The 26898-nt window shown below is 28.8% G+C and overlaps 2 pseudogenes across 1 annotated transcript; both read right to left on the bottom strand.

Moving 5' to 3' along the window:
* Positions 1 to 359: 359 nt before the first annotated feature.
* LOC111278640 (dof zinc finger protein DOF1.4-like) lies at positions 360 to 2577 on the bottom strand (annotated as a pseudogene). Its single transcript, XR_016344141.1, has 2 exons — positions 2333 to 2577; positions 360 to 2148 (listed from the first exon to the last, which is right to left on the bottom strand). The product of XR_016344141.1 is annotated as a dof zinc finger protein DOF1.4-like (transcript).
* A 20963-nt stretch (positions 2578 to 23540) lies between these two features.
* On the bottom strand, positions 23541 to 25066 carry LOC111278488 (110 kDa U5 small nuclear ribonucleoprotein component CLO pseudogene; annotated as a pseudogene).
* Between the last annotated feature and the right edge of the window lie 1832 nt (positions 25067 to 26898).

Here is a 26898-nt window from a genome sequence, read left to right as displayed (position 1 = left end):
TGTTATTTGCTCTCTCATCTAATAATCCCTGCCATAACTCAACTGTTTCTCAATGTCTGTAGCTCTCTCTCTTTCATTCGACTTTACTCCCCTCGAATGTACACTTCTAATCTAAACCAGCAGCGAATGAACAGCGCATGCACTAAAGCCACCCTACTAAAATCCAATCCCTTTAAAATACAAATATCCAATCTATTCCTAGTTTGGCTTCACTGATCCATCAGGTCCCAACTTGGAAAAAAAGACTGGCATTGATACATACTATGCGTATATGCATACATTACTTATACAGTATAAGACATCGTATAGTAGTAGAATATACTATCCTAATCTATTGATATCAGCATTGGCTCTGCAGCTTTAAGGTCTAAAGATGTCATGAAAGTTTTCTTCATTTGAAAGGGCAGCCAAAGTTCACATAACACTCAAACCAAGAACAAGAAATAATTCAAAAACAGACCAACCACAGTAAATAAGTGCGCACATTGCAGTTTGCAGGTACAAATCTCCCTCTCTTCTATACCATTAAAATTTTACCCAACCCCCCAAAACCACAAAATGAAAAACAATGTAAAAAAATAAAAATGGGAAAAAAACAATTAGTTCCTCATCTGATCTTTTATGAGGACTTCAACATATACCCCCAAAACGCAGCTAATAATAACAATACATTAGGGAAAAATTAAAAGAACATGCCATGCAATATATACATACGGAATAGAAAGCCAAACTTACTGGACTAAAAAAGTTGCAGCAAAAGGAGCTAAGGCTTTCTCTTGAACACAGCTTCAGATGGTGATCATGACTGATGAAGAAGATGATACCTTCAGCGATGAGATGAAGAGGATCCGAGGTTCCTCTCAGCGCAAATAGGGACTCTCAACCTTGACAATAAAACTTTAGGCTGAATTCTTGCAACTGACAGGATCGCTCCGATCCAATCTTCTCCCTTCTATGCTTCAATACTCAACTTTAATTTATTAAGGATCTTTTTTTTTTTTTTTTTTGCTTCTTCTCAATCCCACCCCATTATAGAATCCACTACCGACAATAGAAATAAACGGAAACTAAGTAACTAAAAGGAAAAAAAGACCAAAGAAAAGAAAGAGGGAGACAATTTGAAGAATATGAAGTCTAGTTTTGCTAGATCAGAGAAGTGACTGAGGATCCAATGTTAGCCGGATCATGCCAGGCACCGACGCTTGTTGCATTCCAATAAACAGCAGGATCAGATAAACCAATTTGTTCGAGCCGGTTCTGGCATGGTACATCCCATTCCATTCTGCTTTGTACCTCTTCAACTTTGACATCTTCCATCGTTAGCCCATTTTCACTATTACCTGTCAACTGAAGATCTTGAAAAGGTGCTAAAGTTTGGAAATGGTTAAGCGCTCGAGTATTTTTGACACCACCATTCATGAATTTGTGTTGGTGAGAGGTAGAAGCTAACAAAGAAGCGATGGTTGGTGTAATGGTGGTACTAGAAGATGAGGATCCAAAGGTATTGGAATAGCTTGAAAGGAGTGGATTTGAAGTGACGACATCCTGGATTTGCTTAGTCGGGTTAGCATTAAAACCATTTCTATAATCACTATCCCCGGTATCACTTGACACAATCCCAGAAGAAAACCCTAAGCCAAGAGCATTCAGCTGAGGCTGGAGATCATAGCCTGTGACAGTTTCCACATCTGAAACTGTTGAATTAAACCGAGGAAATAGAAGATTCATATCAGAAGGATTATTAGCTAACCCATAAAACAAAGGATTAATACGATGACATGAGGTTGAAGAGACATGAATTTGAGGTTGAGATGGGGGGTTAGGATTTGCAACAGAAGTTGGAGAAGCTCCACCAGTGGCTGAAGCAGGCCTCTTGACACGCTTGTTCTTCCTACAACCACCACCGACAGGAACATTCCTTAGAGTGCCACCTTTAGTCCAATAACGCTTACAAGCCTTGCAAAAGTGTCTTGGCTGTGATAAACTGTAGTTGTTGTAGTAGCAGAACTTAGTGTTTGATGAATCACAGCGAGGACACTTTAGGGCTTGTTGCTGCTGCTGTTGCTGTTGTTGCGGTTGGTGTTCTTGTCTTGGTTTCTCCATAAGCCCATCTGTTGACGCCATCAAGTCTTTCTCATCTATATAATTCTGCAACCAGAGGGAGCAAAGAACGAAAAAGGGAAGAAACGACAAGGAAAGAAATAAAGAGTTGAATGAGGTGATGCTCTTAAGGTAAAATACAATACAACATAGATATTCTCTTCCAAAAACAAAGCAACAAAAATGGGGTCATGTTTTGTCTAATAATTGATTGAGAGAGAGAGTGAAAAACCTGTGGCCATTCGTTCGTAGTTGAAGAGATGACAACCATCTTCTCACAGTTACTCAACATTTCTTCTCGCAAAGGAATCGTTGAAACCAAGAGTAAACAGACAAAGAGCAGGTGGCGACGTGAGTCTCTGTTGATGGGGTTGAAATATTACTACGACTGACAGAATTAGTATATGTGATTAGCATTACAAGAACAAGAAAAAAAAATTTTGATCTTTGATTTGTTAATCAAATTTTCACGTGATGGATCTGTTCTATATTTGAAATATGCAGTTATTTAAATAAAATTTAAGATAAAAAAATGGAAAAAGAATATAAGTGTATGGAGCTAGGATAAATATTCAAAATCCAAGAAGAAGACAGGTAAAGCAGAAGAGATGAATATTGAGAAGTTCAAGAAATGAAAAAAAAAAAAATATATTGATGAGTTTGAGTCGATATAGTATCAAGTTTAAGCTCAATTTAAAATTCGATCGAATTTTATTTTTTTAACTCGAATTTAATTCGAGATAACAATCGAATTACTCAAACTTACTTGATTAAATTTTATTAATCTGTAAGAAAAAATTTAAATTTTATATTCGATAAAAATTTGATTATTTGTGTTAAAATTTGAGCTCGAATTTAAAATATTTTATTAATTAAAATAATAAAAATATATTTAAATATAAAATTTTGATTAAATTCATGAGCTTTTTGAATCAAATATAAAAAATATTCGAACTCAACTTGATCAATAAATCAAACTATTCGAACTTGAATTTAATTTGATAATAATCGAATCGAATTTAAATTTTATTTGAATCAAACTCAAATAATTTACAAATATTAATATATCATCTACACTCTTATAGGATACTATTCCACGCCGTAACATTCCTTTGCATGTACAGGGAGGGAATCCCAGTGCCCCATTCCTCAATGCAATGGCAAATCCCACTTCTTTTCTTTATTTCATCATTAATATTATACTACTCGTACTTTCATTACTTTGTATACTATAAGGTGTAAAAAAAACAAAGTTTGAACACATTGGGAAGAGGAAATTGATTAATAGTTTGTACGGTGGGCTTTGATCAACAAGAAATCTGTATCCTGATCCAATGGCGCAAATCAATGCAGCCTTTGCTCCTGATGGAACATCATTACATGCACAATGTGGCCAATTGTTGATGCCAAATGGGTTGTATTGGGGCTTTTTTTTTTTTTTTTTTTTTTAAGCTTAGGTTGTGTTAATTAAAGTTAAATAAAAATGGACCCCTTCTCCATTTGGGGGCATATTTCAAAATTAAAATCAACATAACATGAAAAATAAAATAAAATCCAAAATTTTTACTATCATTACACCTTAATTAACGTGAAAGATTTTCTTTTGAGATATATCTAAATAAATTATAAGATTAATTCGATTAATTTAAAATATGATATTTAATAAATTTAAATTTAAAATTTTGTAATTATATTTTTTATTCTAAAAAATGTGCAACATTTTTTTATAAAAAATAAAAGAAATTTTCTTTTAAAAAATATTCATAAATAAAATTATTTAATTAATTTTTATTAAATTACCTGTCAACTCTTTGTACACTGGTTGCTTGATTTGAAGGCGGAGAACCTGGGTGGTAATTGCTTCTCTTGGCCTGATATTGCTATTTCAACCCCTTATGTTTCTTTTTCTCTCAAGTGGAAAACTTTTTTTCTTCTTTTTGGTACAAGGTGAATTAGTGAGTGCTGAGAGTAAATTATTAGCTACAAGAAAGTAGAAAGATGTTAAACCTTATGTGCTTTTCTAACTACCGGCATTTTTTTTTTTCAAAATTTCCATTGAAACCAGCAGAAAAGCTTTAAGCAGCGGGATTGGATGATGGCTAAATTATAAAAGAAAATTGTTAGAGAATTTGAAATTTCGAAGAGAAAGCGACAAGAGCTAGATGCATGTGGAAGTCTAGCTAACTCGTTACATCTCAGGCTCAAAAAACCATAGAAAGAAAGACCAGACACCACGCTTTATTCTCGAGGGCTCTTTCTTTGCTGTGTCCCATAACTTCCATTCCTCTTCTTTCCTCATTTTTTTTTAGAGGAAAAAAAAATTAAAAAGAAAGAATGGAAGAAACCGTTAATGGTGTCAGGAAGAGATTGAATAGTAACAGAGGGCAGGGCCATGTGGTGGGCAGCTCAGCTCAATTATAAGTTTTTTTTTTTTTTTTTTTTTTTTTGTAAAAAAAGGGCAAAGCATAGGTTAGGGAACAATTGGATTTTGTAGTGTTTCAAGGGATTTTCTCATCTTCCAAAAACCCCATCATTATTTTTGCGCAGTATCTCTTATCTTCTTCAAAATAAGAAAAATATTACTGTCATTTTGCTATTCACAAAAACTTTTTTCTTTGGATTAATTAATTCTAATTTACTACTTATGGCCTCAAACTGTCTGTTATTTGGCAGGCAGTCCTTTTTTTTCCCTTTCATTTCTTATTTTAAAAGAAGTTAATTAATTTCTTTAATTTGGTATATATAATCATTATTTACTCTATTATAAAAGAAATCTAATAGTGATTTAGTTAGACTCTATTATTACAAAAATTAATGTATTTGCTAATTTATTATAAAAAAATATTACGAAATATCAACAGTTATATGATTTATTAATAAAATATTAAAATTTTAATATAAAAAAATTAAAGATCAAACCCTGCTGCGTCTGAAATATTAAAAAAAAAAAAAGAGAAAACAAAATGGAATTAGGCAATTGGGTTGGGTCCTACTGCTACCCATCCTACCCATCGGCACTTGAGTCGCTCACTACTCCCCACCATGTCTGGACAAGAAATTCCAATTTGGCGAACATGAAAGAAACCCAACGCGCACGTTAAAAGGGAATACTTATTTTGAGCGTTGAGTGAGAACAAGAGAGTGAGAGAGAGTGGGTTTGGGGGACCAAAGCATCAAATCCAAACCAACTGTACCCATCAAAGGCTGACCATATTGCACCCCAACCAATGTGCGGACAAAGATCTCACTCTCGATTTTAGTTTCTTTCTATAGTACTATTCACTTTTTTGGGCACGCCACTGACTTTGATTGCAATGTTATAAAAGTACCCATTTGCCCCCGCAATGAACATGAATCATTCCATTAAAGAAGGGTAAATTCAAGTTTTTTGATGAATGGGATGCTAGGGTTATAACACACTTGGGGGTGCCCAAGTGAGCTTTTGTGATTTTCAGCATTTTATGTTGTTATTAGAGAAAAATATATAACAAAAGTAGTAGTATATGTGTAGATTATGATGAATGTTAATGAATTCTTTCCGAGATCATATATTCCATTTGATGACTTATCCATCATGTACCCTTCTGTACTTGCATTGTAAAATTGTAGTAATTTTTTTTCTTTGTCGACCCGATGAGTGTTCAAAAAGCTTGAAATTAGGCCATCACTAATGTGGGAACAACATAGCACATGCCATGGCATGGTTCATGATGGCCCAACTAGGCTATTAGTTTTTGTCATAAACTAAAGAGATATTGCCAACTCTGGTATAATGAGCTAATCACAGTTTTTTACAGTCTCTTGCATTGGGAAAGAGGGGCTTAATCAAAGAAGAATAAAAATATATAGTATCGCCGTACAAGAGCAATAAAACTTTTTTTTTTCATTGATTTGATTTGATATGAATTTAAATTTAATCATAATTATTATTAAAAAATAATATTTAATAAATTTAAAATTTAAATTCTAACATTTATAATATTTTTTTTCTATTTTCTAACCTAAAAAACTTTGATGTGGTAAAAGTTGAATGGTTGGTGCCATCCAAATTAAAGTTGATAGAACACACGTGGACCAATACTGTATAAATAGGCTGACATTATTTTATATCGATGCGGCAATCAATAATGGGCCACTTAGACCAAAGGCAGGGAAGAGAAGAGGAAAATTCTGAAATGAGTCAAACCTGGGAATTGGGTCCCTATAAGAGCATATGGAAAATTCCAGTGGAGGTTCCTGGTGGTCATCCATGGGTCTTCAAGAATCTTTCATTCCAAAATTCCAACCTTTCTTTTTTTAGATTTAGTTTACAAGAAAGCCTGGACTGTTGCTCATGGAAGTTTCAAGTGCCGCCGGTTCTCGTGGGGCCTCAGGGAGTGTTGTGGCCTGTAGGAGGGGACAGCTTCAAACTTTATTTTATTTCAACTTCCTAAACAAATTTATCTTTTTCTTAGAGATAGGCCAATTTGTTTGGTAGGGGGTGGAGATTGATTAGAGAGTGATGTTGGGATTCTCCCACTGCTAAAAGAATCATTTCATTTAGTATTATAAAAGAGATTAGTGATTAAAAATAGAATTAGGAAAGTAATGGGTATGTGAAGGACGGGTCATTCTTTCCCAACCTGTCAATGGGTCATGTTTCTACTTATTTAGTGCAACTGAACATTGTTAAGGGATTGTGGCAAAAAAAAAAAAAACATTGCTAAATGATTTCTAGACTCGATTTATCCGATTAAAAGATTTTCATCGCATCAAAAAGTGCATTTTACAACTGCCAATGCGATGTATGGTATGCTGTTGAAGTCCTTCTATCATACTATGACATGAACACTAAATATATAAATCATGGTTCATAATTAATTAATTATCTTAATCTTATATCGACAGACAAAGCGAAACCAGAAAATAACTAAAAAAATGCTAAACAATGAATTAAATAAAAGTAAGAGGGCCACATATTAATTTTGATAAATTCAATTGTTAATTTGAAATCATATAAAATTTTTTTTTGAAGAGATCGTAGCCCCTGCTGCTCCCCTTGACTTCGATCCTATCATCAGGCTTACGTCATCTCAAAGTCTCTTTATTTATACCCAAGTTGGGTTTTTTTTTTTTTGACAAATATAAAACGAGCATAAAGATCAAATTTCTACTATTTTCAGTAAATTTTAATTAGAGATAATAAAGAGTTAGGTTGAGATAAGTTTTTCCTTACTTCAAATTCGATTTGATTCTATACTTATAATATGTTTATTTTATTTTATTTAAAATTTGAATTTAATTTAATTTAATATTATATAAAATTATATTTAATTTAATTTGATTTAAAATTAATAAAATATTATTTTTAATATAAATATAAAATTAAATAAAAATAAAAATATATAAAAAATTAAATAAATAATAAAAATAATTTTATAAGTTAAAGAGAGTGTACCTAAAATTTTGATTTTAATTTAATTTTAATTTTTTTAACTATTATTTGATTCAACTCAAACTTCAATTTATAAACAAAATTATTTTAAAAAATCGAATCGATTCAAAATCAGTTGAAAATGAATTGAACTGTCATCCTAGCTTCGATGGGTCGGTCTTGTTCAGGTTGATCAACCAAAGTTTGCTTCCTGCTTGTTAATCTCAACGCTTGTTTAAGCCATAAATATGAATCGGAGAATGGCGACATGGACAAATCTTTTATTTTGGGCCGAAATTTCCCAAAGAAGACGTAAAATCTTTTGGAAAATGGCCATTCCTAAATTGCAAGCACAACAATCATTGAAGTTCTTTATTATTATTTTTCATCTTCAAGTTTTGGTCTTGTTGTGCAGCAAAGAATAAGTAAAGGTGCGCGGTTCTGCTGATACATTTGTATCTCAAATTGTGTTAATATTATATTTGCTTAGCTTGGCACTGTTAAACAAATTAGTTTGATTGTGACAAAAGAGACTAAAATTTTCTTTTTGTTTCTTTTCTTCACCTATTTCATCATTGTCTTTAATTTGTCCCTAGTGAATACCTAGTCCATGCAAATGAGAGCTTGACTTCAAGACAAGACTCTCATCAATAATTATTCATGTATACATATACATATATATATATATATATCAAATGCAAACCCAAATTTATGGCATTAAAATTTGTGGTTATTTATGTTTAGAGAGAGTAAAACGATGAAATTTTTTTCATTTTAAATTCGATCTAATTTTATAAATTTATTATTCAAATTTAAATTTAATTTAATATTAAAATATTAATTTTTATATTTAAATTTGATAAAATTCATATATGTTTAAATTTATAATTCACTTTATTTAACTTTAAATTAATAAAATATTATTTAATAATATTTTTAACATAAATTATTATTTTTAAATTAAATATATAATTAAATAAATAATAAAATATATATCAAATCAAATCAGACCAAAATAAATTTATATAAAATTTGATCGATTTTATTTAAATATTCAATCTAATTCGAAACAAAATTTTAAAAAATAAAAGTAATCCTACGTGGAATCAAAATTTTATGAAAAATTCGATGAATACGGGGTGAATTATTAAACCCTATTTGTGGTTGTAAGGTTTTGATGGGACGTTGCTAGTTGCAAGAAGAGTGGTAGTGGATCAGTGGTCCCTCAAATTCCTATGATTCGCATACGACAATATAGCTTGATTTGGTTAGGGATTTTGGACATCCAAGGTCAATCTTAGTCCACAGCTTTTATTTTATTTATTTTTTTGGTTGATTCACAATATCCTTTTTTTTTTATAATTCGATGAAAGAAGTTCAAAGGTTACTTAAAAAACTCGTACATCAATCAATGAACCGGATGCAGCGATGAATAACTTGAACTAATGAAATGGACCATGGGCAAAGCAAAAACAACCTTTGAATTTTTTTGGTTTTGCCTTGGGCCTTAGCAGGATATCCGTAGATGTTGATAACAATAACTTGCATCCGGTTTGAAACAGAACTGGATTCAACAAAGATTTGGATCGGCCCAAAGGTACGTTCGAAGGAAACCTAAAATTATGGACGGTAGTCGACCCAATATTTTTCTTGGTCTTCTTCATGGCAAATAGGACCAATAATTTCGGCAGTCCCTTTTTCTTTGGAAAAGTGAAAGATATATATCCATTTTCAAGCAAATATTTCAAGTTCAAGTTTTTCAAATTACAGGGTAGAAAATTTATGACAACCCAATTTAATAACGATTTTTTAATTCATAATATATTTTTACTCTTGTACGGATACACGGAGCCTTCAATCGTTGCGCCATGTGACACTTCTTTAGCGCTCTCTTTTTTTTTTTTTGGTTATTTTTTAATTTTCCTTAAATATTTAATAAATACTTTTTAAATGATTTATTTTTTGGGTGGGACCAATTTAATACCATTTTCTTCTTCTTCTTTTTTTATCGTTTTTCCCTTTTTTTTTTAAATTAATAATTATTTTTAAGTTTTTAAATTTTTATTGCTTTTTAATATTTTCCTCAAAATCTTTTTAATATTTAATAATTTTTTTATTATTTAAAATTTTTTAATGTATGACCTGCTTTATACTATGTTTTTTTTTATCATTTTTTTTGTAAAATTTAATAAATATTTTTTAAATTTGAATTCTTTTATAGGATCTACCAATACTAAAAGTATGTGTATGTTTTTTTTCTTTTTTTTTATTTTTTAATATACTAAATAAATATTTTTGAAAATTTTTTATTTTTTGTTTTATCTACTTCATATTAAAAGTATGTTACATATAAAGTCATGTACCTTTTTTTTTCATTTTGCCTTTTAATTTTTTGTGTAATCCACTTAATACAAAAAGTATGTCATGTGTTTGCTTTTTATTTCTTTGTTTCTCTTTTTCTATTATTTTGTTTTTATTTATTTAATAAATATTTTTTAGATTTAAATTTTTTTGTTTGATCCACTTGATACTAAGGATATACACGTATCTAAATCATTTTCTCTTTTTCTTTTTCTTTTATTTTTTATTTTTTAATATTTTCACATTTTTTTTATCAATATTTTTATCTTTCTTTTTATTTTGCTTTTTTTTTTCATTTTTTTCCTTTTTGTAAATTTTTTTTAAAATATATTTTTAAAGACTTTAATTTTTTTTTTTTGTATAAGACTCATTTGATACCAAAGTCATGCCAGGTGTTTGCTTTTTTTACTTTTTTTCAATTATTTTTTAATCCATTTGATATTATTTATCATAACGTTTAAGTTTAAGAATCTACCCATTAAACACAAAAATGTAGAATTATCGTCAATATTTTTTTACGTAAATATGATCATCCATTAAAATAGGTTTTGATTTACATCAATATAACTAAGTTCAAGAGTCAATTACATGTAGTGAAAGTTTTAGTACCCTTACAATGCGTAAATTTGTACCAATTTAATCATATGTTATCTTGTTTAAGCCTTAAATAAATATAATTTTTTTAATTAATTTTGATATTTAAATATTGAAAAAAATATATTTAGGCTTTCACCAAAAAATTTTTTTTTCCTTACCTCAATAATGCTTAAAATAAACATATTATTCACTTGAAGAGGTTTTATCGTCAGATTCATTAAATATTTTATGAAAAAATCAAATCTCAATTTCTTTTGTTTATTTACAAAATATTTTCATATAAATTTTTATCAAAATATCAAGAAAAAATCATGTACTAATATTAAAATTAAAACATGCAACAAAATTATGCCAATATATATAAAAAAAATCATACAAAAAATAATGCAATAAATATCATAGAAATAAATCATGCAAATAAATTAAATCCATGTGAAAATATCATAATAAATTCATGCAAAACAATTATAAAAAATACAAATAAAACTATAAAAATCTTACCCAATTTTTTTCTTTTTCTTCTCTTTATTACTTTTAACTTAATCAAAATTAAAAAAAATAAGAAAATAAAATAAAATTAGAATAAACAAAAGATATAAACAAAAAATAAAACCAAAAAATAAAAATAAAAAATAAAAAAAAATTTTCGATTTGAGTAGAGTCGATTGTTGGTCAGCACACAGGTCATATATAGGTAAACATGCGGATTTAAAGCTATTTTAAATGACATTGTTCAGCTTTGATATTAATATATCTTATATAAAAAGTATCCTTAAGAGATATTTGCTTGTAGTTTTTTTTTTTTATTAGGTTTATAGGTAAAAGAAGAGCCACACATTTTTAAGGGATCTTTACCAAAGTGATAGTGGTAAAAGGAAAGTAAAGTTTTCTTAGTTTGGTTTAAAACTAGACTTTTCACTTGTTGACATGTTCTTAGTTCAAGTCAAATGTTAGACTTTTCATGGAATTGTTATTTCTTTAGGCCTTTAGTATATGACCTTCTGAAGATTGGCTATTAAACATTTGATTACAGTTTTTATTTAATATTTTTGGTAACGGTTTCTATTTAATGTTTATGTTTAACAATTAACATTTTTTACTTGATATTACAGTTACTTTTTTTTCTCAATTAATTTAAGAAACTTTTATCAATTTGCTTTAACTTCTAACTCAATCAAATATTATTTCAATAAAATACAAAAAAATTAATACAACAAATCGGGTGAAGTCGGGCTTCGATTACTAGTAAAAATCAAATTTTAACATTTTTTCTCAAAATTACCTTTCCTTTCTTTCATTATCCAAAATTTGGTTTGACCTCTCCGTAGAATCCTATTTGAAAACCCAACTATATTCTAGATTCCGGTCACTTATTCCAAAATTCGACACTGAAAAATTCAAACCATACTGAAAAAGTTCAACCAAAATCTAGAATTCTCAGAAACCTAAAAATCAGCCACCTTATTTTGCTCTAACCATTGTAAAACCTCATTAAAAAAATCAAATTATCACCAAAACTTCAAGCAAACCCAGAAAAATTCCAAAATTTTAAACAAAAAAATAAAAACTTTTTAAAAAACCAAGAAAAATCCAAAACAATCCTAGAAAAAACCAAATAATCCTAGAATCTTCCAAAAAAATTCAAAATTCAAAACCAATCCACAAATCCCCAAAAACCCTAAAATCTCAAAATCTTCCAACAAAACTTCAAGAATCAAAACAATTTTCAAAAACCTCAAAAATTGAATTCCCATAATCGACACTCAAAAAATATTTATGCTATTGTGATTACTTGAATTTGCTAATTACTTGCAATTACTTATTGGTTGTATCTTTTGCGATTAAAGTTTAAGGTCATTTTATAAGGATGAAATCCTACTTTAATTTGAAAAATCCAAAATTTCACTAGATTTAAGCAAAACTTCCAAGATTTAACTTTTCTGGGATATTTCTTTTTTTTTTTTTTTTAATAAGGGACCAAGTATTTTCAAAAATAATAAATTATAAAAAATTTCAATTTCAACAGATTCCAAAATTGAATCTAAAGATTTTTTTTTTGCAAAATATCACTATGTTTTTTTTGGGACTTTTTTGACCTTTTGACCAAATAAACAAAATCAACAACAATTAAACTAAAAATAAAAATAATTTTTTTTACTTTTAATCATTGGACCTAATATTCAGTTTCCAATCAAGACCTAATTACAATTTTGTATCTCATTTATAAAAATTTGAAACTCATTTTAATATTGAAAAAATTTCCAAACAAAATGGGGATGTCTATATTATTGATTAGAAATTTGTTTTTAATTTTTTTCTTTTTTTTTTTCATTTGATAAATTTTAAAGAAAAGGGTATTATGGAGGGGTCAATGTCACTTCTAGATATGATTTTTTTTGCCTTTTTTTAATTTTTATTTTTAATCCATAATAAAAATTTTTCAAAAAAAAAAAAGAACTCAATCATTTAAATATATGTATTATATTAATAAAATTATTATTTAATATATTAATTTCATAAATTTTGTTTCAAAAATTTTTCATAGACATTTCTTTAATTTATATTTTTTAAAGGTAGGATCTGTCTTTTCTTTTTTTTTACCAATCCTTCTTTTTATTTTGCTTTTTTCTTTTTTAATTTTTTTATAAAAGATTTTAAAGATTTTAAAATTTTTTTTACATGAGACTCAATTGATGCCAAAGTCATGTAGCGTGTTTCTTTTTCTACTTTTCTTTTTTTATTATTTTTCTTTTTCTTATATATTTAATAAATATTTGAAAGATTTTAAAATTTTTTTGTGTTACCTATTTGATACTAAAATATAACACATGTCAAATCATTTGAATTTTTCTCTTTTTTTTTTGCTCAAATAATTAATTAATATTTTTTATATTTTAATTTTTTTAATTGATGCTCATTTGATATTATTGATTGAAAAAATATTTTTTTTAATTTTTATTATTTGATAATTTTTTAAAAATTTGATATTACGAAGTTATTATTATCGCATCCGGATTTATTTTGCTTTCTTTTAGTTTTTTGCCTTTTTGGTTTTTTAATCTATGATACAAATATATGTTTTTATTATTAATTTAATTTTATATTTATTTTTATATATTATATTAATAAAATTATTATTTGATATTTTAATTTAATAAATTCACGTATAATTCTCATTTCGCTTTTTTTTTTTTTTTCATATCTTTTTAATATTTAATGTATATTTTCATATTTTTACGTGTGGGATCCATTTAATATCCATAAAAAAATTTTGCGCATGCATGACATCTCATCTTCCTGTCTTTTTTTTTGGGTCCTACCACCCCATCCACACTTACTTTATTTTCAGTGGGCCTTATCTATCTTTTTCCAAACACAATTCTCTTTTTTTTTTTTTTCCTTTTCGATGGGTACCACCTACATTTTTTTCCCTAAACCTCATCTGACCTTTTTTTTTTTTCAACAATATTTTTCCTTTTCACTTTTTTATTTTTTTTTTTGTGGTTATCGATTATGATTAATGTCTTGTTTGCTAAATAAGTGTCAAAACTATACGAAAAAAAAGGCAAAGTGCACCTTAGATTGAAATCGAGGAATTGGTGGCAAAGAGAAGTTTTTAGATCAATAGATAGACATAGGGAAGTTCCCCCATCTTAATGATAAATTCTTTTCTTTTTTTTTTTTATCTATCAGAACAAATTAAGCTATCTTTCAATTGATTTGAAAACAGAACGTTCATATTGCTTTTTGTTCATTTTCCAACATAGTCACCATAATAAGTTTTATTTTTTATTTTTTTCATTTTTTCTTATTTTTGTATTTTAAATTTTTTTGAATTTTTTACTTTTTTAATTAGATAAATTTTATGAGGAAAGGAGTTCAATTTTTTAATAAATTTTTAACTTGTCTTTTATATTTTTTAATAAATTAAAAATCAATTAATAAAGATGATTTTACCTATGTATTTTTTTTATGGATAAATGTCATAGTGAGATGCCAAATCCTAGGTTCTAGGTGAATGTGAAAATATTTAGGTGAGGCAAAAAAACAATATAAAAAAGTGAATGGTTTCATTTGCAATTTTACATGAATTTTTGGGCTTTGGCTCGATCAAAGCACAAGAGAAGTTGAATATTGTCCAAAGAGTACTATATTTTACCAAAAATTATGCAATAGTTACATTATTGTTCACTTAATTATTAATAAGGAGTTGTCTGAATTTTTCATTGTTTAATTTATAGGTCGAATCTGGTTTGCCATTGATTAGTCTTTAAGTATGCTATTTAATTAATTTCAAATTGAAGTAAATAATAATAATATCTGTCATTTCCTTCAACTAAGCAGAAAGGAGTTGTTTCCCATGGCAACAAATAGACATGATGTGATTTTGACAGTATTTTTTGCATAATTGGATGAGTGAAAATGGGTCATTGTCTTCATAATAATGTTCAACTAATTTTGTTCTAATCAATGAGGAAAAAGAAAATCGATTGCTTGGAATTTTATATTTAATTTATTTATTTATATAATTATTTTAAAAGGTAATACTTAATAAATTTTAGTTTTAATATTTTAATATTTACGATTTTTTTATTGTTCCCTCGAATCATTATCAATATATAGTTTGGTTGATTTAATAATGGCAAACTGTTAGGCACTTGTCCAAATGATGATGGGAAAAGATGAAAGAAAAAATATTGGCTAAATGTTTATTTTAGGACTAAACTTCTATCAATATTAAATGTATTATTGTATACTAATCATGATTAAATGTTATAAAAAATTTACAATTAAAGGTTTATTTGAATAAAAATTTGTGCGCGTTTCACACGCACTATTAACTCTAATAAAAATAATAATTAAATAAAAAAAAAGTCATGTGTTGCTTTTTTAGCGGTTAAGTATCATTTTAAATAAAAAATTAAAAATATTTTAAAAATGAGATTTATTTTTTAGAAAAAATAAGAAATCATTTCATTCTTACTATTTTAAATATGGATTAAAAATTTAAAAAAAAGTAAAAAAAAATAAAAATTCAAAGTTTTGGGGATTTTTTTTCCACAATCATTAAATTTTTATTACTCAATATTAATCTATACAAAAAAAAAAATCAGCAATCTATACCATAATACCTGTGAAATTCAAAAACCCACAATTAAACCACATAAATTTTTGTTTGTCCAAAAATTTTGAATTAAAACATGAATGAAAAAGATAGAAAACTGAAACCAATAATCTAACATCATCCTAATTATAGAGCTCAAAGATTATAAACCAAATTTTAACAAAAAAATAGGCACACCTCGTAACCTTCACCCTATCTTAATTCATTTCTTTGGGACACCTTTTTCATCTCCAACTTCTCAATGATAAAATTACAAAAAGAGGTTCATTGATTAGGTGTTTGTTAATTTGGGTTTCTTCCAAAATTTCAAATTTGGCAAAGATTAAACATGGACAAGCTATTAGTGTCTAATTTTCTTGTATTGTGAATAAATGAGTTATAGTTAAAGAGAGAGAGTAAATACTAAAAGAAAAGTTGAATAGGGAAAAAAAACAAATGAAAAAGAAAGATAGCAAATAATGTGAGGCTTCATAGAGAAACAGGAGCTGAAGGGAGAAAAATCTGAAAGTTAGGACCAAATGAAGAAAGAAAGAAAATTTGTTGTGTTTCTTATGAAATTGATTTTTTTTTATTATTTTAGTTTTATGTATAAATTAGTATCAATACACAACTAAATGGCGCGTAGGAGACACGCACAAAATTTAATCCAAATGTATCCCTAATCATAAAATTTTTTATAATGATTAATGCTTATTCATATAAAATAAAAGGTTTAGTTATGAATTGAATAACCATATAAATGTTTAATCCCAAATTAAATATTTAATAAAGAAATTGACAATAGCAAATCATGTACTACATAATTCATAATTTTTTTTTTTTGTAAATTGAGTCATTTTGTTATTATTAAACGAAAATCAAACTAACTACTATATATTATCTTTTGAAATTACTATTATTATTTTTCTAATTAATTTTTTAAATTGTGTTTTTTTTTTGTTCTGCACATCTACAATTAAGTGCTTTAGATTTCTATCTTTCACTGTTGAGTTAATGCTAACGGGGGTAGAAATGGAACTAATATGACTCGAAGAAGTGCAGTCTATAATTCATAAACTTGTTTTTGTTCAATAGATGATGTTCAAAGAAAGCATTCACATTTGAGATGAAAAATAACCATCTTTCTTTTCGAAAAACCATTCATCGTTACCCTTTTAAGCTTGTTATGATTTTTTTTAAAAAAAAAAAACCTTGCCCAAGGATCATCATCTATACTGAGAGATAATTTTTGAAAAAAAAAACCCAAAGATCACAAAAGGTCTTAAAAAAAATTTTAAAAAAAGAGAGAAAAATGAATGTCATAACAAGTTGGGGCAAAGTAATGAGAGTCCTTTTGTGAGGAATGAAATGGAAAAAGGAAAAGTAGTGAAATGATGTAAAGTGGGGCAAAATGCCAAGCTGCATCAAGTGATGGTCCTTTAGTTTTAAACCCTTTAAACATATATTTTGAGTCTATTTTATCTATTTCTTTCATGACCCCTCACCATGGCCTACGTTACAACCTTTAAAAGTTCATTTGGATCAAATGTAAATGCTCAAATTAAACAATTATATGTTGGGCTAAGGCATGCTCATGATGAAATAATGAAATCAGGCTATATTGTTCTAAAGATTAATGTGTGAGAGATGTCAACAATGGGTCAAAAATGAGAAAAAAAATAAAAAAATAAAAAAATGGATGAAAAAAAAAAGGAAAAAGGAAAAAAAAAGAGAAAAAATGAAAAATGAAACAAAAGAAAAAAGAAAAAAAATAATAAAAAAGAGAAAAGAAAAAAAATGAAAGGAGAAAAAGGAATACTCAAATTGAAAACCCGAAAGGGTGTTTGGGTAGACAAATCTCTGAGCTAAAAATTAGATAAACAATTCAAATATATGGAAGATCAAAGCATCTGAAGATCTCCTAAAGTTGGGGCAAAATTTGATGAGCTCAAAATGATTTTGACAGTCAATGGAATGAGTTTTCAAAAAAAAATCTTGAATTAATTGTTTGAATATTCATTTGTCTCAATGACATACATCCAACTTGTTTCTTTTCCCATTTGTTTTTGTTTCAGACTCACTTTCTATTGATTGCCTTTTTTTTAATGCACCTTATGCTATTTTATTCGCACATCTTTAAAATGAATTGAAAAAATGTATGATTGCATTATGTTTGTCAAGAGTTGAAATGATAATGAATGAATGACAATGTGTATGGAAAAGGCTTGCATTCTTTTAAAAAGAAATTTAGGATGATAAGGCGTAAAAAAAAAATAAAAAGATGGCAGAACTTAAAAAGATACCACATGGGATGGCTAAATGATGAATATAATGAAGGATTGCTCAACAAAATGAAGAGAAGGCAAAACTCTGAAAAGATGATAACATTAAGAAATGAATATGATGATGGATTGATCAACATGAATTGTAATAAAATGATAACGATCAGTAGACGAAATTCATTATGGAGTGGCTAGTGCTAATGAGCCTATGAGTTAAATGATGAAAAAAATATGGATCAGTCGATGAAATGGCTAGTGCTAAGAAGCCTGTAAGTGGTGACCTAACGATGGAAGACAAAAACTTGTTTTGAAATTGCTAATGCTGAAAAACTTATAAATGATGATCAAGTGATGAAAATAATGATGGTTAGTTCATGAAACTTGTTCCAAAATGTTAAGAAGCTAAACAAAGAGAAAATGTGAGATGATGGAGTTTTGAGAACTATGTTACCACATTTTGATTAGAATTTCATGACATTGACATCCACATTACATGTATTACATTTGCATTATTGTTTGGAGATTGTTTGAAACTTCAGTTTGGATACGCATTCGCATCAGCTAGTAAGCATTTGGATTATGCTTAGAATATGGCATTATGAAAATCTAGGTTGTTGCATTTGTATCATTGATCATGACATTCAGTACACATAAAATTTTGACTTTGGTGAAAGTTTGAAGCTCATTTGAAAAAAAGTTTTGAATATCAAATATGAATTTTTGAATCTTTGAGGTGTGAAACTTAAAATTTATCGAATGTGAATCTTCGAACTCAAATGAGAATCTTTAAGTATCAAATAAGATCTTTGAATCTTTAAGGTGTGAAACCCAAAATTTATAAAATGAGAAGCTTTGAACTTTTGGATGTGAATCCCAAATTTGTCAAACATGAACCTTTGAACCTGAATGAGAAGTTTTTAACTTTTGGATGTAAATCTCTAAAATTTAAATGAGACTCTTTGAATGTGGATGCGAGTCTTATAATTTGCAAATAAGAATCTTAAGATGAAATTTGAATTCTTATAAAACTGAAATTTTGAGAGTCAAATTTCAGTGAATTTTTATGAAGCTGAAAGGTTCTTATGAATCTGAACCTTTGAATTTTGAACTCAAATTATGAATATTTGAGTTTTCATTACAAATTTCATCAGATCTGATCTATAACTCCTTTGGACATGATTGTCAAGGAGTATTTATTTTCAAAAGTCATGGTTGCCTCTATTTAGAGGATCAATTTTTTTTTAAAAATGGCGGGTACTTCTGTTTAGAGGAGTAATTTATTTTTTCAAAATTGTGGTGCCTCTGTTTAGAGGAGCTTTATTTATTTTTCAAAGTCGTTGAGCCTCAATTTAGAAGAGCTTTGTTTATTTGTCCAAAGTCATTGAGCATCTGCTTAAAAGAGCTTTGTTTATCTTTCCAAAGTTGTTAAGCCTTAGTTTAGATGAGCCTTATTTATTTTTTCAAAGTCGTTGAGTCTCTGTTTAGAGGAGCTTTGTTATTTTTTTTTAAAATAAAATAAAAATAAAAAAATAAAATAAAAGATGAATGTGTTGAGATGATCATATGCAAGGTATCTACATCTTTGTACAATTTTTATTGCATAAAAAATGTACAAAGAGGGACAGCTGTAGACACCCTAATTAGTTCAGACCCGAGCCCATTGGGCTTGGTCTAACAAGGTCTGGGCCTAAACTCAAATTAATTGAGTTTAGCTCAATAGGGCTTAGATTATCTGACCCAATTGGCCATTCATTTTTTTCCTCTATTTTTTTATTTTTTTATTTTATACTTTATATTTTTTGGTTTTATTTTCATTTTTTTTATCTATTTTATTTATTTTATTTTTGGACTTATCATTAGTTTTAGGAGATAATAGGTTGAATTTTATGCAAATTTTACCGCGAATGGCATTGGCAGAGTTGTAGTTAGGTTCAATTTCTAAAAAGGTAAGTGTAAACAGAGGAATCAAAATTAATCAAAAATTCTTCTGATTATTCCTATAAATAAATCCAGTAATCATAGAGCAAAGACAGAAAGAAACAGACAGTAAATAGAAGCAAAGAAAAAGGTTCTAATTTCGATGAACTTTTCGATTAAACTTGAATTTTCCAACCAGATTTTTCAATTTTTGGAGCAAGTCTTCAATTTTCAGTTAAACATTCAACTGAAAACTAGGTTCTGATAGAGAAGAAATACAGAGAAAAGAGAGGTACATAAAGTCTGGAAAACATGTTTATCCCACCGCCATCTTTGTTGGATCATTGTCTTTATTGCTATAGTCTCCACTGTTACATGAGAACAATCACCATCAACACAGATCTACTGCCACCATTATCATCAATACCACACGAGTCTCTAAGCTTTGATAGCACCGCTTAAGCACTCTGCCATTACAAGCACCATTAGTTGAGAAATATTGTCATCCATCAATCACAACTTTAGGCTCTAGTACCACAGCAAAAGTCAGGCTTAAAGAAAACGCACTCAAAATTCGTGGGTATTCTTCAACAAAGACTTGTCTTTCTTTAAAAAACAATAATTTTTAAAGAAAAGCACGTGGAGGAAATATCCAATTTGGACCAAAGTCATGAAGGCTTCTTACAAGTAGGTACTATTGGCTTTGCATGGGAGGCTTGCGCAAAACCATTTACATTTAGATGGATGGGACACTTGTTGACATTACTAAAGTAGCAATGTTTTATTTATAATATTGAAAGGTACTTTTTACTCATTTACGTGTGTATTCATTTATTTAATTCTTTGTTTATTTTATTTATTTACTTATTTTACTCAATAGAATAATAAATAATAAAATAATAAAAATAAAAAATTTGAGAATAAATATTAATTATCTAATGATGAAATTTATAAAAAATTTTAATGGTAAATTTTTATAAAATTCTTAGGTGAAAAATTTTGTTTAAATTTATCCCAAATAGTGAAATAATTTAGATAAAGTTTCCATAATAATAATTAATATTTATTTTCAAACAAAAAAATAAAAAATGAAAAAATATATATATAAATTGTGGGAATTAAATACAAATTACCCAATGATGAGATTCTTAAAAATTTTAAATGGTAAATTCTTAAGAAATCTCTAGGTGAGAAATTTTCTTTAAATTATCCCAAATGGTGGAATAATTTAGATGAAAGTTTCAATAAAAGTAATTGTATTCTTTTTTCCAAACCAAAAATTTGGCTTAAAAATATATGATAATTATCCAAGGATGAGATTCTTAGAAGTTTCAAATGGTAAATTTCTAATAAATCTCTATGTGAGAAATTTTGTCTAAATTTGACCCAAATGGTGGAATAACTTAGATGAAATTTCAATAAAAATAATTGTCATATTATTTTCTTTCCAAAAAAAGAGAATTTCTAAATAGATCCAAATACTGAAAATTTTAGAAATTAAAAAAAAAAATTTCTAACTTGACCCAAACGGAGGAATAATTAGATCTATTTTCAACAAAAAATGATAATAATAAAAAATAATAAATAAACATTTTTCTGACGACGGAGCTTCTTCAAAAAATCAAATGGGATTCTTAAATACTCTTGAGGTGATGAAGTATTTTTTAAAAGTTATTGATGGAGAATCTTATAAATTATTTTCAATATTTCAACATAAAAATTTGAAATCATTAGACTAAGATCATATGATAAATTCAAAATAATATGGTACCATCCTTCGGATGAGCATGTGGGGGTGCTATAACCTTCTTCATATGTAATCGAACTCTCGAACTTTATTCTGGTTAGTAAACCCGAACCTATTCTTTTAAGGACCCTTAACCAAGCTTAAGAACTCTTTAAGATGATAAATTTCTCAGGTGACTAATTACACCTAATAAAAAATATTGGTGGCAATTTCATTTATTTGATAAATTTAACTATAGATTCATAGATCTATATGTTATGACAATCACATTGGCACAAGGGCTAGGTTCCCACTAAGCTGCAAACCAGTTGGCTACTCCAAAATGAAATGTAAAAACAATAGAAAAATGAAAAAAGGAAGAAGAATATATAGGATGCTTAGGACATATGACAGTTGAAAGGGTCATGCAAGACGCATTGGAGCTTGATAGGTTACTTAAGCCTAACTCGTTGGACCACCATGTACAAGGGATTTTAACTTTTTTTTTTTTTTTTAAAGAAGGCGTAACTTATCAAGCATTGTATATGTTGAAATTTGAATCTTAAATTTTTGAATTGTCATTCATTATACAAATTAACTAGGTTAAGTTTCAAATTCGGTTTTTAACCTTTCACCTTTCAACAGTACAACTTTAGATACATGCCAGCGAGCTGTGTTCCCATGTCAAGAAAAGGACTGTCAAATTTAATAAAGAGAAAACTTCAAGCAGACGCAGGGAAAAACTTTAGGAGTGCAATCGAGGAACAAGTCAAGAACACAGATTATTTAATATATAGTTTAATATATATATATATGTATGTATCAACTAAATTGATATATGGATAAATATGTCTTTGCCACAACTTCTGTCGTTATTGGATTTGGAAACGAGCAGAAATTCTAGCTCTGTGATTGGAGCAGAAAGAAGCCGCCGTAGAAAATGAATGGTTCAAGTCATCCAATACAAGGAAAATATGAACAATATTTATTGGTTTTCTTTTTGTTTTTTTGCTTTGGCTTGTTGAGGGTGATGTTTTTCACTCAAAAACAAGAAAAAGCAGAGAGGTATAGTACGATATAATCTTTGTTTGTGAGTGGAAATAGTGTTTTTTTTTTGTTCTGTACATCTACAATTAAGCCCTTTAGATTTCTATCTTTCACTGTTGAGTTAATGCTGACGGGGGTAGAAATGGAACTTTGTGCTCCTCACACATGACTCTCTTCTCTATTTTCTTTTTCTTATCTCTGGGTCTTTTTTATTCTTCTTCATTGTTGTCTGAAGCCCTCTTCATCTCATTCATCTCCTACTTTTTTCTTGTTTTTTTTCACAGAACCAAAAATGGCAACAAGCAAAGCTGATGGGAAGAGGAGCCTGAAGGAAATGACGGAGGATGAAGATGGTGCTGGTGCTATAGGGTTTGGAGATGATGAAATGAAGAAGAAAGGCAAGAGAGGATCCAGTGCGGCGGGAGGGTCAACTCTACCTGCTTGTCAGGTTGAGAATTGTACTGCTGACATGACCGGTGCCAAGAGGTACCACAGGGGCCATAAGGTCTGTGAGTTCCGTGCCAAGGCTCCCATGGTTCCAGTCGCTGGACTCCATCAACGCTTCTGCCAACAATGTAGCAGGTTTGAACTCCCAAACCCTAATCTTTCAATCCATATTTTACAAACATTGTGTACTTTTATTGATGTTTGAATCCTATGACTTATTGACGTGTGGTTAATATTGTTGTTGAAAAATGATTCAAAATTGAGTTAGACGTTTGGCCTCAATATCTTGATTTTTAGGATATAAATGGTAATAGAAGTTGATTTTTAGGATATAATTGGTAGTAATTGTTATATGTTATTTGAGTGATTCTTAATATTCAGTCATTTTTTTTATTTTTTTCATTATCTGTTAATTTTTTGAATTTTTTACCTTGTTAATTATTTTGTAAGTCTATTTATTTATAATTATTTAAGATTAATTATTTCTTTTGAGTCGTTAATTAAATTTTAAAAAGCTTAACTCTTTCTCCAACAAATTTTTTGGTATTATAGCCCATTCTCTATGTCCTCTGCAAGACCTCTGTCCAATGGCACTGCAATCATGGTTATTTTATTCTTCTTGTTGGGTGTTTCAGCAAAGCATTTCATGGATGAAGACTCCACCACTGTTTCACAGAATGAAACAACAGTATCTGCCACCTTAACTTCCACCTCAGAATAGAGCTCCCTAAGGTCCTTTATAATCGAGTCCAAGTACAACTCTCCAGTACCTAATCTAGTGTGCTCACCAGATTCCTCAACTTTAGTTATAGCTAGAGGATAGCTTTTGCTGATCTTTCGAAGCCCCTCCAACATTTTGGGCAACTCACTGGGATTTAATGGCTCAGTGGCCGTTTTCACAACAGGAAGAGTATTAAACTGTAAAGGTCGGAATATGTATACGTCTTCATCAAGTTCTGTATTACAGAGGGTGGCAGTTTTCATAATTGAAGCATCAACACCTTAAATGAGAACCCATAAACCAGGAGGAGCACTGCTTATGGGTATTCTGTATCGAGCTTGGTAGATCCTTAATTTGGTTACTTCTTTCACTGTCATGTCCTTCTCATCATCTGGTGAATAGCCTTCTCCTAGCACTCTCAAATTCTGCCCTGTTTGAATTCTACCGCTGTAAACCCTACCAAAAGCATCAAAAACACTACAATCGGACTTGGGATATAGTTTGGTCACATTAACCATAAGGGGGCCAGAAGGATCACAATCTACCATGGCCTTGTAAATCATAGAATGTTTAGGTCCCTTGTATATATGATCAACCTTCTTAGCTTCAGCATCCTTGGGAGATGGTATGTGCTGAACCAGCATATCAGTGAAGCCTGGGGCTGAACCAAAAACCGTGCTGCAAGCCAGCCTTCGCAAAGGCCTGACATTTAACTTGTAAGCAGCATTGCTAAGAGTGACACCCAACTCTGCAAGAGTTGACTCTACGCTCTTTCTATGTACACCAATCACCTAGCTATATATCTTATAAAGGGGTTCAAGCCAAATTCGACAAATAATCGTTCTCCTCCACCAGCAGGAGGTTTACTTTTAAAAGCCCTTGTATCAGGATAATAATAAATATCTCCCCAAAGACGAGAAGGAAACTTCTCTGCATCAAATGGAATTCCATGGAGTTTGACATATAATTTTGCAAATGACTGCAAAGTGAAGGACCATCCTGCACTTGCACTAGCAAAACAAACATTTCCAGCAGCAGGATCAACAACTGGAACATTACCAGCAGTTGTGGAGGCGGCAGATATGTGGTTATTGATTACTTCTAGGGTATGTCTTAGCTTATGGTAAGCATCCTTGGGTGGCAACTTAAGTTCCGTTATCAGCCGGTCAACCTTGTTTATAACAACTACAATAGGTAGGCGCTCCTGTATTGCATGGCGTGTAGCCCTGTCAGTATTTACCATCATTCCTTCAGCAGCATCAACAATCAACACAGCACCATCAGCAAGCCTAAGAGCAGCAGTCATTTCGTCAGAAAAATTCACGTGACCAGGAGTGTCCATGATGTTACAGAGATTTAATATTATTTTTTATTCAAATAAACCTCTAATTGTAAATTTTTTATAACATTTAATCATGATTAGTATACAATAATACATTTAATATTGATATAAGTTTAGTCCTAAAACAAACATTTAGCCAATATTTTTTCTTTCATCTTTTCCCATCATCATTTGGACAAGTGCCTAACAGTTTGCCATTATTAAATCAACCAAACTATATATTGATAATGATTCGAGGGAACAATAAAAAAATCGTAAATATTAAAATATTAAAACTAAAATTTATTAAGTATTACCTTTTAAAATAATTATATAAATAAATAAATTAAATATAAAATTCCAAGCAATCGATTTTCTTTTTCCTAATTGATTAGAACAAAATTAGTTGAACATTATTATGAAGACAATGACCCATTTTCACTCATTCAATAATGCAACAAATACTGTCAAAATCACATCATGTCTATTTGTTGCCATGGGAAACAACTCCTTTCTGCTTAGTTGAAGGAAATGACAGATATTATTATTATTTACTTCAATTTGAAATTAATTAAATAGCATACTTAAAGACTAATCAATGGCAAACCAGATTCGACCTATAAATTAAACAATGAAAAATTCAGACAACTCCTTATTAATAATTAAGTGAACAATAATGTAATTATTGCATAATTTTTGGTAAAATATAGTACTCTTTGGACAATATTCAACTTCTCTTGTGCTTTGATCGAGCCAAAGCCCAAAAATTCACGTAAAATTGCAAATGAAACCATTCACTTTTTTATATTGTTTTTTTGCCTCACCTAAATATTTTCACATTCACCTAGAGCCTAGGATTTGGCATCTCACTATGACATTTATCCATAAAAAAATATATAGGTAAAATCATACATTCTCATCTTGATTCTCACTATTTGAATTAGATTGATTAATCACGAGTTGGTAGGGGTTAAATTTTTTTTTTGTCATCTTTATTAATTGATTTTTAATTTATTTAAAAATTTATTTAATTAAAAAATATAAAAAGACAAGTTAAAAATTTATTAAAAAATTGATCTCCTTTTTTCATAAAATTTATCTAATTAAAAAAAATCCAAAAAAATGAAAAAAATAAGAAAAAAATCAAAAAATAAAAAATAAAGCTTATTATGGCGACTATGTTGGAAAATGAACAAAAAGCAATATGAACGTTCTATTTTCAAATCAATTGAAAGATGGTTTAATTTGTTCTAATAGATCAAAAAAATAAGAATAAAAAAAAGAATTTATCATTAAAAAAGGAGAACTTCCCTATTTCTATCTATTGATCTAAAAACTTCTCTCTGCCACCAATTCATCGATTTCAATCTAAGGTGCACTTTGCCTTTTTTTCATATAGTTTTGACACTTATTTAGCAAGCAAGACATTAATCATAACCGATAACCACAAAAAATTTTTAAAAATGAAAAGGAAAAATATTGTAAAAAAAAAAAAAAAGTCGGATGAGGTTTAGGGAATAAAATGTAGGTGGGACCCATCCAAAAGGGGAACAAAAAGAGAATTGTGTTTGGAAAAAAATAGATAGGGTCCGCCAAAAATAAAGTGTGGATAGGGTGGTGGGACCTAAAAAAAAGATAGGAAGACGATGTGTCATACATTCGTAAAATTTATCTTATGTGTATTAAATGAATTTCACACGTAAAAATATAAAAATATACAAATATAAATTATATATTAAAAAGATCAAAAAATTAAATAGAAAAAATATATTAGAGTGTCACGTGCATTTTATAGAATCTTCGTATGTATACTAAATTTAAAGTATAGAAAAATAAATTATGAAAAAAAAAAAGCGAAATGA

The sequence above is a fragment of the Durio zibethinus genome, chromosome 8, assembly GCF_047325235.1.
Source record: "Durio zibethinus cultivar Kanyao isolate XHJ-2024 chromosome 8, ASM4732523v1, whole genome shotgun sequence".
Classification (NCBI taxonomy): Eukaryota; Viridiplantae; Streptophyta; class Magnoliopsida; order Malvales; family Malvaceae; genus Durio; species Durio zibethinus.
This window is presented reverse-complemented; position numbering and strand designations above follow the sequence as displayed.